Source organism: Microcebus murinus, chromosome X (genome assembly GCF_040939455.1).
Source record: "Microcebus murinus isolate Inina chromosome X, M.murinus_Inina_mat1.0, whole genome shotgun sequence".
In the NCBI taxonomy this organism is placed as follows: domain Eukaryota; kingdom Metazoa; phylum Chordata; class Mammalia; order Primates; family Cheirogaleidae; genus Microcebus; species Microcebus murinus.
Genome location: NC_134136.1, coordinates 41,847,830 through 41,865,510, shown reverse-complemented (window position 1 = coordinate 41,865,510; position 17,681 = coordinate 41,847,830). Strand labels below are relative to the sequence as shown.

At 33.8% G+C, this 17,681-nt stretch overlaps 1 protein-coding gene and 1 non-coding gene across 2 annotated transcripts in view; both read right to left on the bottom strand.

Moving 5' to 3' along the window:
- Nucleotides 1–17,681, bottom strand: part of HTR2C (5-hydroxytryptamine receptor 2C) — a 272,558-nt gene that overhangs the window by 231,536 nt on the left and 23,341 nt on the right. The window lies entirely within an intron of this gene.
- LOC142866122 (small nucleolar RNA SNORA35) lies at nucleotides 2,767–2,893 on the bottom strand. Its single transcript, XR_012916182.1, has one exon. It is a non-coding gene; the product is annotated as a small nucleolar RNA SNORA35 (small nucleolar RNA).

Below are 17,681 nucleotides of genomic sequence, written 5' to 3'. Positions count from 1 at the left end.
TGGGGTAGGTGAGGGGGAGGATGATGTTAGGACTTAAGTATAAAAAGTCCCAAATTTTAAGTTTAAAAATAGATATAAATTTCAATTACCTATTCAAAAATATGAAGGCATAAAGACACATATCATTATTTTTAATTTGGGGGGGATAAGTTATAGAAGAATTAGTGAAGGAAACAAGTTTATGATAAATTCATATACAACTAATGACTAAAATTTTATAACATTTGCCTGTCATCATACTATCTTCCTCTCAATGGAGAGATGATGCCACTGAACACATTATTTTAATGAAATATATCTTTACATTGATTTGTTAAGAATAATCAAATAAGTTTCTCATGACATGATTTTCATAATATCAAATTAATATATATTTTTATGTTCAATATGTACCAAAAGTTCAGAAATCCCAGACATAATAGTCCACAAATTTAATTTTTTAATATTGCTAAATTGAAGGTTTAATGATAAAAATGCCCTGCAGCAGAATGAATTTTAAGCACTTGAACAATGACACTTACGCTATCTGCTCCAGATAGAAATTTGCTATTTTGACAGTAACAAGGGACACACAGGCAGTACAGATACTTCAAGCTGGCAAGTAAATGCAACAAGGGAAGAAGCATTTATTAGCCAAATTGCTTGTTTTTCTGTTGAATACTACATTCTATACTAAATGACACTTCATTCAACTATAGGCAGATGTTTGTATCAAAGAGAATTCATAGCCTTTATCACAAAAACTGTTTTATATTATGAGAAAATCTAAATAATCATACTTTTCCATCCTCCAAGTTCCAAATGAAATTAAAGAACACCAGCAAAAAAAAAAAATAAAAAATAAAAGCAAAAATAATTACAATGGAAACAGAATAGCAGGCTGCCCTTAGAAAAAATTCTGAGAAAAAGAAATTATGTTGACAGATTCTCACCTACCCACATGGAACTCTAAGATAAGCCCCAACACTATATTATTTTAAGAAATTAAGTTTCAAAAATCTATTTAAAAGACTGCCTTTTCACATCTTGTTATCAGTGGAATATTTGTGTTTGTGGTTGGGAAATTGGGAGATACTCAAATAGCACTTATTCTGCATTAAAATAATAAAGGGAAAATAATAAAACTGTATATCATTATACATAATCATTTGCAAGGTAAATAGGCCATTCGAGCACTCTACCTTGCCATATGTCTCAGAAAAAAGATATTTATTTTCATTTCAAAAGGAGGTGAGCCTCTAGAACCTTAAGACATGGAAGTTTATATAAAGGCACATGGCCCATCTTCTACTCCCGTTTCATATCACCCATATACTTCCTTTTATTTTTGGCTCAGTAATGAATAAAGGTGATAGTTGAAAAAACAGTAATTTTAAAAATATATACTGAAATGTTATATAGATAAGTCATTATCTTTATTCTCACCAATTGTCAGGAAAAATGTGTCATTTCTTTTTTACTGGATTGTATATATCAATCAATGTGTATTTATTTAGATATATCCTTTTCACTAATATTCTCAATTGTTTGAAAATAATAATATTATAAATTAAATGCAAATTGTCTACATTCTTCTATAATGTTGACCTAATTATCAGAACATAAATATGACCTGGGGTTAAACTTATGAGCCCCGTGTCCTTTGTGGCATAGGACCCCTAAAGACATGTCCTAGGCAAGTTTACCATCCAGAATGTTAACACAAGACTCATGTGAAGTCTTCCTTCAAAATAATTATTTTTCACTTAAACAACTTATCATGGATTCACCTTTCGCAAACTAATCTTTTCTAGATTTTAAATGAGTTTTCAGTCTATATTTTATTTACCACATAAAACAGTGCTTTATTTTATATGGTGCTAAAGCTATGGCATTCAATTTTCTAGAGCCCTCTTCTAGTTCTGGTTACAAAAATTGATGACTGACTTCATAGATAAATTACATGAATTTAACCAGTAATAATTATTTATTGAACTCCTTCTTAGTGAAAGGCACTGGGTTAGATCCTGCAGTAAGTAGTAAGATGTATGAGAAACCAGACTCCCTGCTTTCAAAGAGTTTGCCAATTAGGTAATAGGTTAACAAGGTAAATGAATTCAAAAAAATGAAAAATTGATCATTACCAGACTGTGTGGTAAAGGGAGAGATTAGTGAGGACTTGAGTATTCAAAGGTATTCTGAAGGAAAGAAGGGCCAGGATTGAACCTTGAGTACAGCTGTAACTAGTAAGAAAGAATTGGAAAAAAAATTCTGTCAGCTCTAGATCTAAGCCTCCGGTTTATATAAAAGGAATGAAAAGGCTGGGGAAGGCTAGTTTGTCAAGAAGCTAGTAGGAATGTGGGGCAGATACTTGGGAGCCAACATCTGCAAGGTAATTATAATCTCATTTTCACCACATCAAAAAGAGAAAGCCATTTATCTCTCTGTCTTACTGACACTTAATGAGCAATTTGCCAGAAAAAGTTAAATGGATTTATCTTGTCATATAATCACCGTGACAATCTTAGATCATTCCAGCAGTGTCGATCTTACTTTATGGACTAAAACACTGAGTCTAAGAGGGGTTGATGTAAATTGCTAAGAGCTTACAGCTAGTAATGGTGATAATAATGTAATAATGTAATAACAAGGATAACATTTACTTACTACCTGCTATTAACTGGGTATGGACATAGTCACCCTTTTTTAGTAATAGCAGTCACTGAGCTGCTTCTTTCATCTCTCCACTCCCTGATTTTTCTTAGGCACAGTCACAGGACTCAGAAGAGATGTACCCATCTGTATGCAGAAGTAGTCCACAGATGACTCTCCCAGCTTCCAGAGGGATTTGCTTTTGCACTGCTCGATGCCCAATTGGTCAAAGGGGAGCCCAATGGGTCACTTGCCAGTGCTGTAGCAACAGAGCTGAGGTTAGGACCCTGTGCTCTGTGCAAAAGAAAAGTTTGGAGGAGGGATGGGTAGGAGACCAGAAACATCTCAGAATCCACTGCCTCATTCACTCAGTATGGCGACTGCACACATCGGTCAATTTCAGGGGAAGGAAGTGTGAGTTTAGAATCAGGTAGTTCTGGGTTCAGAATCCCAGCTTTGTCACTGGCTAGCTATGGGACTTTGGTAAACTCATTAAAGCACTTGTAGCCTCTGTTTACTCATATTAAATGGGATCAGTAATAACTACTTCATTGATGGTTGTGAGAATTAGAAAAAAGAACTTGCAAAGAGTCCAGTCCAGTATCTGACATTAATTGTTGTTCAATAAATAATAGCTATTGTCATAACTAAATATCCCTCCATTTGCCAATGGCAATTATCTTTCTCTTTTTCAAATTTACATTTGTGAAAAACCTGTTAAGAAGTTTTTGGAATTTTTTTTAGTTAATAATTCTATACCTTTCTATTCTTCTTATAGTTTCCCCTTATAAAAGCAAAGTTGCTTTATACCTAGTTGTTTACATTGCCTTATATGTTGAATGACTATTTTAAATTGTCTAATACTTCCTAACAATAATTTGTAGATTATTATCTTTGAATTATGCGAAAGACAATGACACATCTTTCCTGTGCATCTGGAAGGAACTCACATTCTCCCAAATGTACAAAACAGAAAACTATCCATTTGATGAAGCTCCCATTTTTCTCTTGGTTATGATTGAGAATATGCCACTTCAAGCAGCCACTAGCAAATAATTGTTACTTCTTTCTCCATTTTTTGCTTCATTAAGTCAGCAAATATACATTGATAAAATTTTATGAACCAAGCACTACTCTAAATTAATAGTGTTCCCATCAAAACAAGCCTTTCTACTTTCCCTTTCTACTTTTTCCCTAGCCTGGTATGCTACCTTACCAAATGATTCCCATTTGGGTGCTCAGCCATCCTCAAATTGTAAGAATAGTCTGGCCTCAAGTGCACAGAACTGGATTAATTACAACCCTTGGTGTGTGAATCACCATTATCATCTCTCTGCACGTGGCTCCATGGATATAATTAATTAATTATATATTAAAACAACACATTGTATACACACTGTGAATCTTCAATTTTAGGAGATAATGCCAATTTTTTCCTAAGTAGTTGTACAAATTTGTACTCCTGCCAGCAATGTATGAGAGATCCAGTTGGTTCACATTCCGATAAAGGCTTAGTTCTTTTAAACTTTTTAAATTGTATCAATATAATGGGTATAAAATATTCCATTTCTTTCTTGCCTGCCTTCCCTGTATGAGGAAGTTTTATTCCCAAAGTTGAGGTTTGGAACTTTTCCCAAACACTTGAAACAGAATGGAATCAAATACCAGAATTTTCTCAGCAAAATGAGAACTACAGGTGATATTCTAGGGCTAAAGCTTTTAACAAATGAGGAGGAAGAAAACAATGTAAAAGTATTACCCAATGTAAGGTTAGGAAAAAAACTGTACTCCAGTAATCAAAGTGCATAGGCTTTTCTGTGACTCATAAAAGGACATATTTTCCTGCCCAAAATTCTAGAATAATAGCAAATCAAAGGGAAAATATGAATTAACCCTTGTCTCTGTTTTTTCAATGAAGGAGAACTATTTCCTAAGATAACCAGTTAGAATATACACACTTTATAGAATGTGCAGATCATGATAGATATCAATACAAAAAAATGGAAAATAACATGTGACTAAATGTTTATTCGTTGTGGGCTTTAATAGTTGACATTTCCTTTAGAAGGTCATTCATTTATGAAGTGATGGTCCCATCTAATTCATCATTCAGAACGATACATGTTCATCATTCCAGAGTATTGATAAACAGTTGCAGTTTCCCAAAGAATTGTTTTACATGTAAGTATGATTACGGCAGCCTTAATCCTAAATTATAATATCACTTTCAATATGCATACTCATCAAAATGCAATGCTGTAGTAGAGATAATTCACCTACAAGAAATTCAGCCAAGGTTTTTACTTTATTATGGCTATCATTTTAACTCTACCTTTGGTGATGTGCCACTATTCTAATTATGTCTAACCATGTCCCAATAAAATTATGTACTTGCCTAATACTAATTGCAACAAATATCATTCAATGCCCTTTGTTTGGAGGACTGAAATTTAAGAGGAGCATTTCTAAACAAACAACAGTTCCTTGATATGAGGATATTAAAAATAAAAGACTCGTGTCTTTCTTAGACATAAAATAGATTATACTTAAATACTGCCCCTAAAAAGGAGAGCAAATTCACATTATTTAAATATTTACATCAAATTTTTGATATATCAGGCATTAGAGAAACATCTCTACTGAAAACAAACTGCTGGCCTTATAAAATCTTGATATTATAGGTCATGACTATTTGATTCAGATCAGTGAACTAGAATTGTTTTGAGAATCCAATAGGGATTCAAATTTTGACCTTCATTTTTTAATGGTATGAGGGTGAGCTACTGGGCATTGCACTCTTCAAGAAGCAGATTTATAAGCTTTACTTTCATATCCTATGATCTAATGATAAAGTATTTGATCATGGTGAATACAGATTTTTTCTCAAGACAACTATATTTGACAGAAAAACAAAATGTCTCTCTTCTGCTTGCTTATACTAGATCCTTGTCAAAAAATTATTTGTTCAACCAGCAAATATATATGGAGTGGCTACCGTGTACAAGCGTGAGGGACTTAATAGGGCATAAAAGAAAAATAAAGAGAAAAATGGAGATGCTTAATGAGATGGAAGAGATAAGATGGAAAATGGGCATATAATTCATCACAACTGATGAGTGCACTTCCTGAAGTATCTTCCACTGAAATGCAGGCCTTATTGATTCCTTACCTCTTTGTACATGCATAATCCTCATTGCTTAGAGCCCACTGTTCTACCTTTTTTTGTTTTATGTTAATTAATCTTTTTTTCACCAATAAGATTATGAGTGAGCAGTCAGACATCTTGGCCAATATTTACCTGCAACCCCACTAATAACTGGTGTAATGCTGATCACACAATACCTCCCCATAATTATCTTAGTTAATCAATCTAAGATTCAAGGACATAGTATGCAGATACCTTAGTTTGCTCATTCTTTATCGAAACAAATAGAAGAAAGGGAAAAAGGTGGCATTCAATGTATCAACATCAACTACTAGTTCTGGACTCTTCTATCAGTCAGATGTTTATAGCAAATTGTGTGAAAACTTCTGAATAATTTAGAGCAATAAACAGCATCCTTTCCCCTATGGCAGGGGTATTTTGATATGTTCATTGCAGTGTTTTGCTTTTTAAAAACTAGGTTACATCATTTTTAGTTCTAATGCAAACCTAATGCATTATCTATTAATACAAAGAGTCAAAAATAATGATCTTGGATTTATATAATTTTCCCAAAAAGTAAACTGAGAACTTCATGTTCTCTGGGGCATGATATCATAAAGTATAATGGAAACAGATCTGCTGGATCTGTATTCTGCCAACTACTACTATCCAAATTGCCACTGACCTTCCCCTGAAGGCTTTAGAGAGCTCTGTTAGCCTTTTCTCTTCCTCTAATTCAGCGAACATTCCTTCTCACAGGTATAACTTTGCCATAGAGAATCTCAATTAGTGAATTGTGAGAGAGGAATAAAAAAATTATTCTTGAATGTCGATATTCAATGCTCAATAGCAAGGACACCAAGGAGAATTATCCGGAAACAGGTCATGGATTATAATGCAGGGTACACAGACACTAGATACAAATCATATGATTTTCTTCTATTTCATTTGCTTTAGTGCCTCCCTTGGGAATCTAACGTATAAATCAATTCCCTAAACCTGTGAATACTGAGAAGGGATGAACTCAATTCAACTGTTCTCAAAAGATTGTCTAAAAAAAAAGATTGTCTAGATAGTAGATAGAATATTAAATGGGTTATCAGTTTTTAAAAGTTGTAACCTGGAAAAACTTTTCACCGCATCTGTGTCCCAAACACCTGAAAACTACCCAAGCAAGGCACGACTCTGTAGCCACCTGGTGGTAGGAGATGTTTGTTACAGGTGTAATAATGGGAGAGCACAGTACCAAAGCATCCAAAACTATGGGACAAAGATGAGAGATGCAGTCACATATTTCTAAGCAATTACAGGAGTTCCCCTTTGGAAGAGCTACTATAAATATGATCAAGCCCCCCTAATCAGCACCTGATTCTCTCTATCTTTCTATGTTGCTCTCACCTCACCAATCCCACCTTATCTCTTATTACTGAGCATAACCCAATAAGGTCACAGACCCTGTTGGCCCTGTCTTACGCAATGTTCATTGTTGTCTAAGCTTCTCAAGAAGCTCTCCCCACCCCAACACACATTTTGAAACACTCTTCCCTCCAAATTCTAAATTCAACTCTGTCTTCAATGTTGATTTCAGGAGCCACTTCTTAACCCTCCATTACAACACAAGCTCCTCTTACCCTTTCTTAATTTGTTTTCCCCTCATTAGAGCTTTCTTTCCCTGAGCTATCTTTTCAATGATAAGCTCTCAAATAAACATTTTCCCCATAGAATTATTCCCTTTACAAATGTATTTCCCAGCTCTGCCTTTATTTGAAAAATTTGGAAAAGACCCTAAAATATCAGGTTTATTTAGCATGCTAGAGATACTTGGTCATTTTTTCCCCTTTTAGAATCAGAATTTACTGTTGGCCAATAACATAAAGATCTGTTTGTAAACTGAAAATTTGGCTTGCACTTTAAAGGTTTGAGGAGTGCCAGAAGTCATCAAAACAAATTTTAAATGAAGAGAAGCACCAAGGAGCAAACAAAGTAAGGAAGCTGTGCTACATTTAAATGTTAGCACATCAAGTACCAAAATCAATTTTAAATATAATTTAAAAAATAAAGTGTAATAAGGACTAATTCATTTCTGCATCTAGAAGAACATGATGTGTTTTGTTAAAATGAATTTGCAGAGATAAGTACATATCCAATTTAAAGGAAGCTTTCTTTGCAGAAATCTAAAGATATAAAAGTGATAAATAATAATGGAAATGAGTCATTGATTCACTCTTTCATCCAATATTTATTGAACAAATTTGTTAAGCACTTCTGCACTATCGATAAACATTGTTTGAACTAAAAGATAACTTTTGAAATGGGACACAAATGAATGAGTTATACTATTTTAATAGCACTATGAATAATACTAGTTTGTCAAATACAGAAATATTAAAAAATTATCTAAGTCCTTAAAGAGACAAATTATAGGAAGATAGAAAAAGGAAGTAGTAGATGGGGTAGAACAAACTCAGAAACTTTGAAGTATGTTCTGAGTATTTCAGTCATAAACTCTTTTTACTTCCTGATTACAGTCACTTTTACCAAAGTCATGTTCTAGTCAAACATTGTTTTCTTCTAAAGATAAAGGTCAAGTTCATTATCCAGGGGCATGCCACTAAATAGCTGAAAGTATCAATATCCATTGTGTTATTTGGTCTTTTTGAAAATAAAAAAGCATCCTTCAAGGGGAAATTTATAGGGTTTTGACATTTACTAAGTGGCTTGCATATGCTGGAAACTTTAAGTGGATCATTTAATGTAATTTCTCTGACAAACTTACATTATGCTGACTTCCATGTTATGGTTGAGGTAAGTAAAATTTAAAGGCTCTAAGTAAATGGCAATTATTACAATGACAATAATAGTAAGAAAACAATAGTTGACATCTGTTTAGCATCTGTTATGTGTTACATGCTTGATTACTAGATTGACACATTCGCAGTTTTTCTTAGCAAGTCCATAGGACTCAGGGGAATTTGGATAACTCATTTAAGCCCTCTGGACCTCATATGTTAAATATGGGTAATAATAACCACTTTTAGCAGAATGTAGTGAAAATTAAAGGAAATAGTTTGTAGAGTGCCCAGCATAATGCCTGACATTGAACAGATGCTCAACATGTGATAGTTTCTGACTATACACAATATTTCTCCTCATTTGGTGGGAAACCTGGTCACAGGTCATTCCAATGTTTTTAAAAAAAACTTTATAAGTTTAGTATGTCTAGATTTGCTACTCGCCCTAACTTTCATTAATAAAATCATGCTGCCTTTTCTCTCATGGTTAGGCAGTATTTAAAAATCACCTAAAATGTTCTGACAAAAACTTGCAGATAATTGCTTTTGCTTTTGATTTGATCAAACCCAGAGACAAATCTTTCCTGTACATCTGGAAGGTAAACTAGCATTTCCCCTATTGGGGAAAAGAGGAAACACTCCCTTTGCTCTGCCTCCCATTTTGTAGCCCTGGGTTACTACTAAGCCACATCTACTGGTAGATGTATTGACTATTTGAGGGGAGATCTGGGTAAATAAATTAGGCTTCCAACCCTTTCTTTTATTTGTTTATTTATTTATTTTGAGACAGAGTCTCACTCTGTTGCCCGGGCTAGAGTGCTATGGTGTTAGCCTAGCTCACAGCAACCTCAAACTCCTGGGCTCAAGTGATTCTCCTGCCTCAGCCTCCCAAGTAGTTGGGACTACAGGTATGTGCCACCATGACTGGCTAATTTTTTTCTATTTTTTTGTAGAGATGGGGTTCTCTCTCTTGCTCAGGCTGGTCTCAAAAAACTCTTGACCTCAAGCAATCCTCCTGCCTCGGCCTCCCAGAGTGCTAGGATTCCAATCCTTTCTTTCCTTGTCTATTAAATGGTGGTTAAAATTCGCCATTTATTAGATTGTGGAGAAAATGTTTAAAAATTCATGTCTTGTGTATAATAGGTTTTTAGCAAATCTTAATTCACATCTAGCATTCCAATGAAGCACTCCTCCAAAACAACTGGATGAAGTCCTTTGGAGGGAAGAGGTGGGGATGAGATGGGAAATGGAAAGAGAATTGAAGGAAGGAAGAGAGTTCCAAAAAGCATTGGTTTGTGTTTATTTTATACTTGATATTCCATCTTTTATAATTTCAAACTCTGGTTTCTTTGGTACTATTCCATCATTTCACTTTACTGCCACCTCTATAGAACTGATAAAAACATCTTCTATAAAACCTATAGGCTCATTTTACCTCTCAGAATGTACATCTATTCTATAGCTCATCCTCAAAGTCAGTCAGACATTGAGGCATTTGTAGAGACCATTTTTCAGATCTTTAATCCTCAGTTCTTAGGTTTCCTTTTTATTTTGCTGTGTGCTTCGTAACAATGGAAAAACGGCTTGACGGGTTGCTCTGCCTGGCTGTATAATACACATTCCACACTTTATCAGTGAATTTGCAAACCCTGATCACTTATATAAATGCTTCCAGATAGCTTTGATTTGAGAACAGTTTGCAGTCACTTTCAGAGAGTCCTGACCTTTCAGACGCAGTTCTTCATGCTTTCCTCAATCATTTCAATTCTTTCTCCCTCCCAGTAGAACAGTCCTCTCTTGAAATTCTGAAATGTGGAACTTAATAGCACCCTCCACTGCTCATTCTGCATGCCTTTATGACTACACTATTCACTAAAGTTTAAAACTATTTAAATATGCATTTGAGGGATCACCATTTCATTGCATCTTCTCAACTCAGAAGGGCTTGTTTGTCTCATGCCACATTCTGATGCTTTCAGTTCAGAGAACACACTAATGCTGTTGCTTGCCTTTATCTTTGCCTTTTACTTCTTCCTATATGTCTGTCCAGAAAAGTCTTACTGCTTCAAGTCCCAGCTCAACTGTTATCTTTTCTACAGAGCCTACCCTTACCCCTACCTCCACTCTAGCCTCTGGCAAAGTTATCCACTGGGACTTCATGCTCTAGTAGTGTGGTTAGCCAACTACAGACTGTTCCTGTATGTCCCACAAACTAAGAATGGTGTTTACATTTTGATATGGCTGGAAAAAAAAGAAAGATAAATAATACATCGGGGTATGTGAAAACTGTAGGAAATTCAAATTTCAGTGTTCATAAAGTTTTATAGGAACCAAGCCCCACCCCATTCATTTATATGTTGTCTGGGGCTGACCTATAGCTACAATACTTTCTTATTTCTGCTTTAATTTTACATTGTACATTATTGTACAATGTAAAATGTGTAGTTCCAACACAGTCCGCATGGTCCACAACGTTAAAAATATTTATTATCTGGCTTTTTACAGAAAAGGTTTGTTGACCCTTAGTCAACAAATGGAGTTTGTAGCTCCATTACCTTGCTACTCTAAGTGTAGTAGTACCTGGACACCTGGGAGCTCATTAGAAACACAGAATCTCAGAGCCCTCCCCAGACCTACTGAATCAGAACCTGCGGCTTAATAGGATCTCCAGATGATTCAACCCACAATAAGGTGTGGAAAATACTAGTCTAGCACTTATCATGCTGTCTTAAAATTGCTTGTCAATCTTTTAACAGATGAAAATTGGAAACATGACTAGTTTAATAAAATGTATGAATTATGGAAGATATATAGAATTGAAGACAAATTTTGGTCATTGCAAAATAGCCAAGTACAATTCAGTGGAACAAAAATAATGTACAATGTAAAATTAAAGCAGAAATAAGAAAGTATAGTTAGCCAGGAGGAAACTTGAACTAAAATTATATCACTTAGTAATGTGTTTGTTTAGTAACAACGTATTTCAATTACATCCATATATATATTCAATATATACTCCATATATACATATATTCAATAATGTATTCATTCTATATTATATATATATCTGTATATATATTTGATTTTTTAGTGTGAAATGTAAGCCCCATTAGCAATAATCCTTAATGCTTTATAAGTTAAACTATAATTCATTTGTCACAAATTTGAATTTTCTTATTTAATAAAGGATAGTAGTGATATAATTTGGTTATCTGAATTCTTGAAATGTGAATGTGAAGCTCTTGGCGCATAAATCATGGCAAGAGAGACCTAATTAAAATCCCTGCCGGACTGCTCAAACAATTCAAATGTGGTATTAGGCATTTATTAATGTCGATTGCTTATGTACCTAACATTACATCTAAAGTCATGGTAATACTTCTACTGCTGTCACAGTTAGCAGTTGATAACTCATGTGTGCAACTCTTGTTGAGGTCTTAGTCACTGAGGCTTATTTTTTCCCAGGCTGCAATATTTGAAGCTGCCACTAGGGGGAAAGTAGAAAAAGATCCTTTGCGATTGAATAACCGCAGACTAACCATCCCCAAAAGTTACACAAATGACTTTTTAATAGATAATACCTATTTGTTCATTCAGTTATTTGGTCAAGGAATATTTATTAAGTCATTGGTATATGCTAAGCACCGCGCTAGTTTCTAAGAATACAATATACAGCAATACTGTCCTTGATCTCATAGAGTTCACATCTAATGGAGGAGATAGCAATCAAGTAATTACAAAAACAAATGTATAATTATTAACTGCGAAAAGTGCTATGATGGAAAATTACAGAGTGTTATCTATGAGGATTTACAATGGGATGCTCACCTAGTCTTAGGGGGTGAGGTTGGCATGAAGGCGTCCCAGCTTGCAAAAGAAATGCCTTTTAACTTGTGCTTTGAAGTCTTAATAGGTGTTGACTAATGATGTGATTATTAGGAGAGATAAGGAATGCAAGTTAGTATTCACAAGAGAAAGCACAATTTCTGGCTAGGCCCTGTGATCAGAGAGAGCATGTACTTAAGGAACTGAAAGTGGGTCAGGTGTGGTGGATTCTGCCTGTAATCCCAGCACTTTACAAGACTGAGGCAGGAGAATCGCTTGTAGCCAGTAGTTCAAGACCAGACTGGGCAACATAGTGAGACTCTGTCACTACAAAAAATAGAAAAATTAGCCAGGGTGTGGTAGCACACACCTGTACTCCCAGCTACTTAGGAGGCTGAGGCAGGAGGATCTCTTAAGCCCAGGAGTTTGAGGCTGCAGTGAACTATGACTGGGCCACTACACTCCAGCCTGAGTGAAAGAGTGAGACTCCGTCTCGGAAAACAATCAAAATAAAAATGGAACTGGAAGTAGACCAGTATAGCTGAAGTATTCATGAGGGGGCTGAGGGAAAATATACTGAAGAGGTAAAAGGGGCCAGATCAGGTTGTCTTTTATAAACCATGATAAAGATTTTAGTATTTATCCTAAGAACAATAAGAATTGGGAAAATGGATTTGGGAGTACAAATGTGTAATTGGGAGGTTAGTTAGAAGGCTATTCCAGCACATAGACAACAGATAATGGAAAGCCAAAGTGGTATAATGATCACAGAAATGGAGTAAAGATATTCAGGAGCTAAAACTGACTGGAATTAGTGATAAATTTGTTATGAAGGATAAAGGAGAGGAAGATGTTCAAAGATTACTTACAATTTCTTGTTTAATCCAACTATCCAAATGACAGTGTCATTCCCTGTGAGGTTAAGACACTGGCAATGCATTAAGTGTACTTTCTTACATAATTAAAACCCTAGGAAATCAATGAGAATACCCAATAAGATGGCATTTAACTATATATAGATTTTGATTGATGTATACTTTTAATGGCTATACTACAAATACATGATTTGGTTTTCATATTTTACTAATATCTTTATTACTGGTTTGTTACTGGTTTAACAGCATCAATATTACTTACCATAAAGAAATAGGCTCCAGCCTTTTATAGTATGTTGTACACATTTTCTTCATGTCACTAACATGTAATAATTTATTAGTATCTCTAAAGATTTGTTTTGGGAGAACCAAATGGATCACTATACCTAGATCTATACAGTGGAACTATTACAGAAAGTGATTGTTAGGAATCTCGCATACACAATGCATTATTCATCTGGGCCATATGTTTAATTTTGGTGGGGGAAAATTATTTTTAAATACGAATAAAAATGTGATTGAAACATGATATAATATGCAAATGTTCACTTCACACAGCACATAAAAGCTTTCATGCTATTAAAATATCTGCTTTTTATTTGAAAGATATGTGCTATTTTTAAATTAAAGTCATATGTACTGAAGTTAAGACTAAAATATTTTCAAATAATGAAATAAAAATCAACATTTTTGTGTCATAAACTCTTTGATCATGACATCCCCTTATATGACATGTATTAATTAACTTGGTGCAGTTATTTAAATTATACTTATATTTTATATTTAAGGAGATATGAATATTTTGAAAATGTATAATTTAAATGTTCAAGCATATTTTTGAAAGGTATATGTTCAAAAATAGAAAACATAAATGTAAAATTATTTTACTGTTATTATCTAGTGTGGATGGACACATGACTTTGGAACTACTTTGATACTGTTTGGCTACTTTTCTGTCCAAAATAAAGTAACTTTCACTAATTTTGCAAAAGTTGAAATATCACAGAATATAGACATACTAAACTATGTTGTTAGTCTTGTTGAATTTTGGCATAGGCTACTCAGAGCAAAACATATATATGGTATATAGTCTTTCAAGTTATCAGTTGGCTCAATTAGATTATTAAATACAATAATCATTTCTTTAAGTACTTAGTCAATCCCATGTTTTTCTTTTGAATCCAGTTGATTACTATAAAGGATCACTTAAATTTTTGAATTATTAATAAAAGTAAAAACTGTACAAAATACAGAATTATCAAGGTTCAAGTTTTCCTTTGCTTTAAATATGTATGTTCCACAAAGCATGCTTGAATTGAATATTTCTCCTCTAGAAGTGCTATTATTTTATCGTTATAAGTTAAATAGTTATTAAACTAATTATTGAATGTATTATAGAATATTGATTATGTGCAAGACACCATGATAATTTCTGTAGGTGATATAAAATGCATGTACTCTATGTAGGACAAACTATATTGTGTTACTTAACATACTCAACTCTGTGCTCCTTTCATGAGTTTTTGATTGTATATTATTTACTTTAACCAAATGTAGAATTGATGTGTAATAAAATATATTTAATTATTTTATCAATTAAATACTTGTGAATAAAACAACTACAATAAACTGCAAAGTTAAATAATGAAATTATCTATCAATGTAGGTAATATTTGATGTTTGTTATGGTCTATTTATGTTTTTCTTAAAGCAATTTGGTAAACTAAAGAACTCTGTAATAGATAGTTACATATGTATGAGAAAACTCATATTGAAACAAAAAATTCTCTTAACTGAACTTGTATTTATTTGCAGCAACACAAGGGCACATAATTAAATAATAAAAATTCTGGAATGTTAATATAGGTATCCAGAGAGTGACAAGTATAAATCCTGTCATGGCAGTGTAGAGCATGTGTGTGTGCACTATTTCTTCATCACATTAACGTTTTCTGTGAATAACTTTAAAGGTTGATGTGGTTTCACAGAGAAAAGAAAATGTTTGTCTTTAATACTTACTGATATTACAAACCTTATCCAGTTCAGGAGGATCACAGTTGTCCAAAGGATCATTTTTCACAAAAGACATTGAATACATTACCTAAATTGTTACCTTGACTGTTATACAAATATGTGTTTATATAAGTATGATATAAATATATATGTGAGTGTGTGTGTGTATATATATATATATATATATATATATCACTGTAGCATAGGTAATATAGGTAGGGCTTTAGAGAAGGTATTACTAAGTTCAAATGATAGTGGAGTCAAATTTATTTTTTAATAATGCATTTATTCAATGCATTGAATTTTATACAGCTTAAAATAGCCACAGAAATCACCATGGACCCACAGATCCAAAACCCAAAGAATACCAGGTTGCATATGTGTACACATTATAATAAAACCCTCAGTACTTTTCTATATACAGGAGCATTAATATGTTTAACAGCATCAATATTACTTACCATAAAGAACTAGGCTACAGCTTTTTATAGTATGTTGTATACATTTTCTTCATGTCACTAACATGTCTTGACAAGCCCAGCCTTACAGAGAAGTGAAGTAGCCAACAACCTTACATGCCTACATGGTGAAATTTGAAGCATATATTCCCCTTCAGCCCATCAAGGGATTCAGTTATTGGAGTCATGTTTTCTATGTTAAAACATGCCTTCCTCTAGATGAGGTAGGTCTTGTTATGTATTGCTACCTTAGGATGAATTTGCATAGCAAATTTTCTCTAATTAACACCTGGATAAGAGCAAACGTCAAGAGGTGTGTGTAGAAAGAGAGGTGCACAGGCCTGGGAGGGGCTCAAGGAGCACTCATCACGGAGCTGTGGATATTTGGCACATGGAAGTAGAGAGAAAACATGGTAAGGACAGAATAGTGCTGAAAGGGAAATAGTACAGGTGAAATTGGCTTACTTCACATTCTAGTAAGGCTGACCTAGGTCTTTACTATCAAGCAAGGCTTACCATGCCATTGATATATGTGAGATAGTCTTGTGTGAGTGCTGTTTGAAGCTTGAGAGTAAACTTACCTGTGTGTCCACGTTAACCTATTTCACTCACGCAGTAAAAAGATCTGCAGGCAAACTTGAATCTTCGCAAATTTATAATGAATGACTTCCTGTGCACTTTCAGGACAGCTGCAGGGGGGCTCTTTAAAATTTTACATTTTACACTTTTTGAATTTTGCATTTTTGAATTTTTTGAAGCTTTGCATTTTTGAATTTTCCCCCTATGGGGAGCTGCTGATTGTATTAAGGATTTTTTCAATACATTAAACAAAGGAAGTTATTTTTGCCATCATCTTAAATGGTGAGTCCTTAAATAACAAAGCAGGACAATGTGATGTTGGCCATTCTGACTATGAGTGCATTTTAATGCAGCCATTTTCATGCAACTCTGTTGAAACGAAATCGCTATTTTCTTATTTCTTTTATTTTGTGATCATTAATAATGTGTGCAACAGACACTCCCAACTCTATTACATCCCTCACTTCTATTGAATTTTGGTAGACTTCAAATTTTCACTTTATTTTTGTACTATTTAATTTATCTTATACACTGAGTATATACTGGTATTCTAAAAGTTTGTTAAAATTTTTAAAATTTTACTGTCAAAAATGAGTTAGCCTATACAATCATATCAGTTTTCCTCCAAAACTATAATTCTAAAAAAATTCTGTGGTGTTAAATATGTATATGATTATGAGAACAATCAGAAATTTAATTCATAATTCCCTGTGCAGTCTGGACATTAAAATAAAAGATCCAATTTTGATCCCCCTTACTTAATTTGTAATTTATTTACCCAATCAAATAATCATGCTCTGGAATTCTATAGAATGTGGAGTTATCCATTCTCTAGATCTGTATTTTTCAGCATTTATAACTGATATCCCCTTTTGAGAAACAAAGTTCCCTTTCTCCCCTCCCCTTCTCCTGAGATTTCTAGGTCCATCCATCAAGAATATTTTGAGGAGCTTTGCTTTCTAAAGTTTATGACGGGAAACAATAGATTTCCTACACCCCAATTATGGATATAAGAGTTTATCACTGAAGGAGAAAGTTGAACATTCATATTTTGTCTTAACTAACCTAATTGTCCCAGTTTGTACCATCCTATCTTATGTTTATTTACTATAAATTTGGGGTAGTGGTTAATGAATTGGTAAGGGTGTCTGTATCACACACTATTTGGTAATAAAGTAAGCTGAGATTTTTTTTTTTAGGTTGCATTAAAATTCCACTTACCAAGTAAGTAATATTCTCTTTCAGATATGGTAGGCCATTAGTAGCATATGTTTTACTAGTTCGGGGTAAATCTACAATAGCAAAATAATGGGAATCACCTATATAATTCAAATAGTTGAATATTATTGCAAAATAAGAGTCT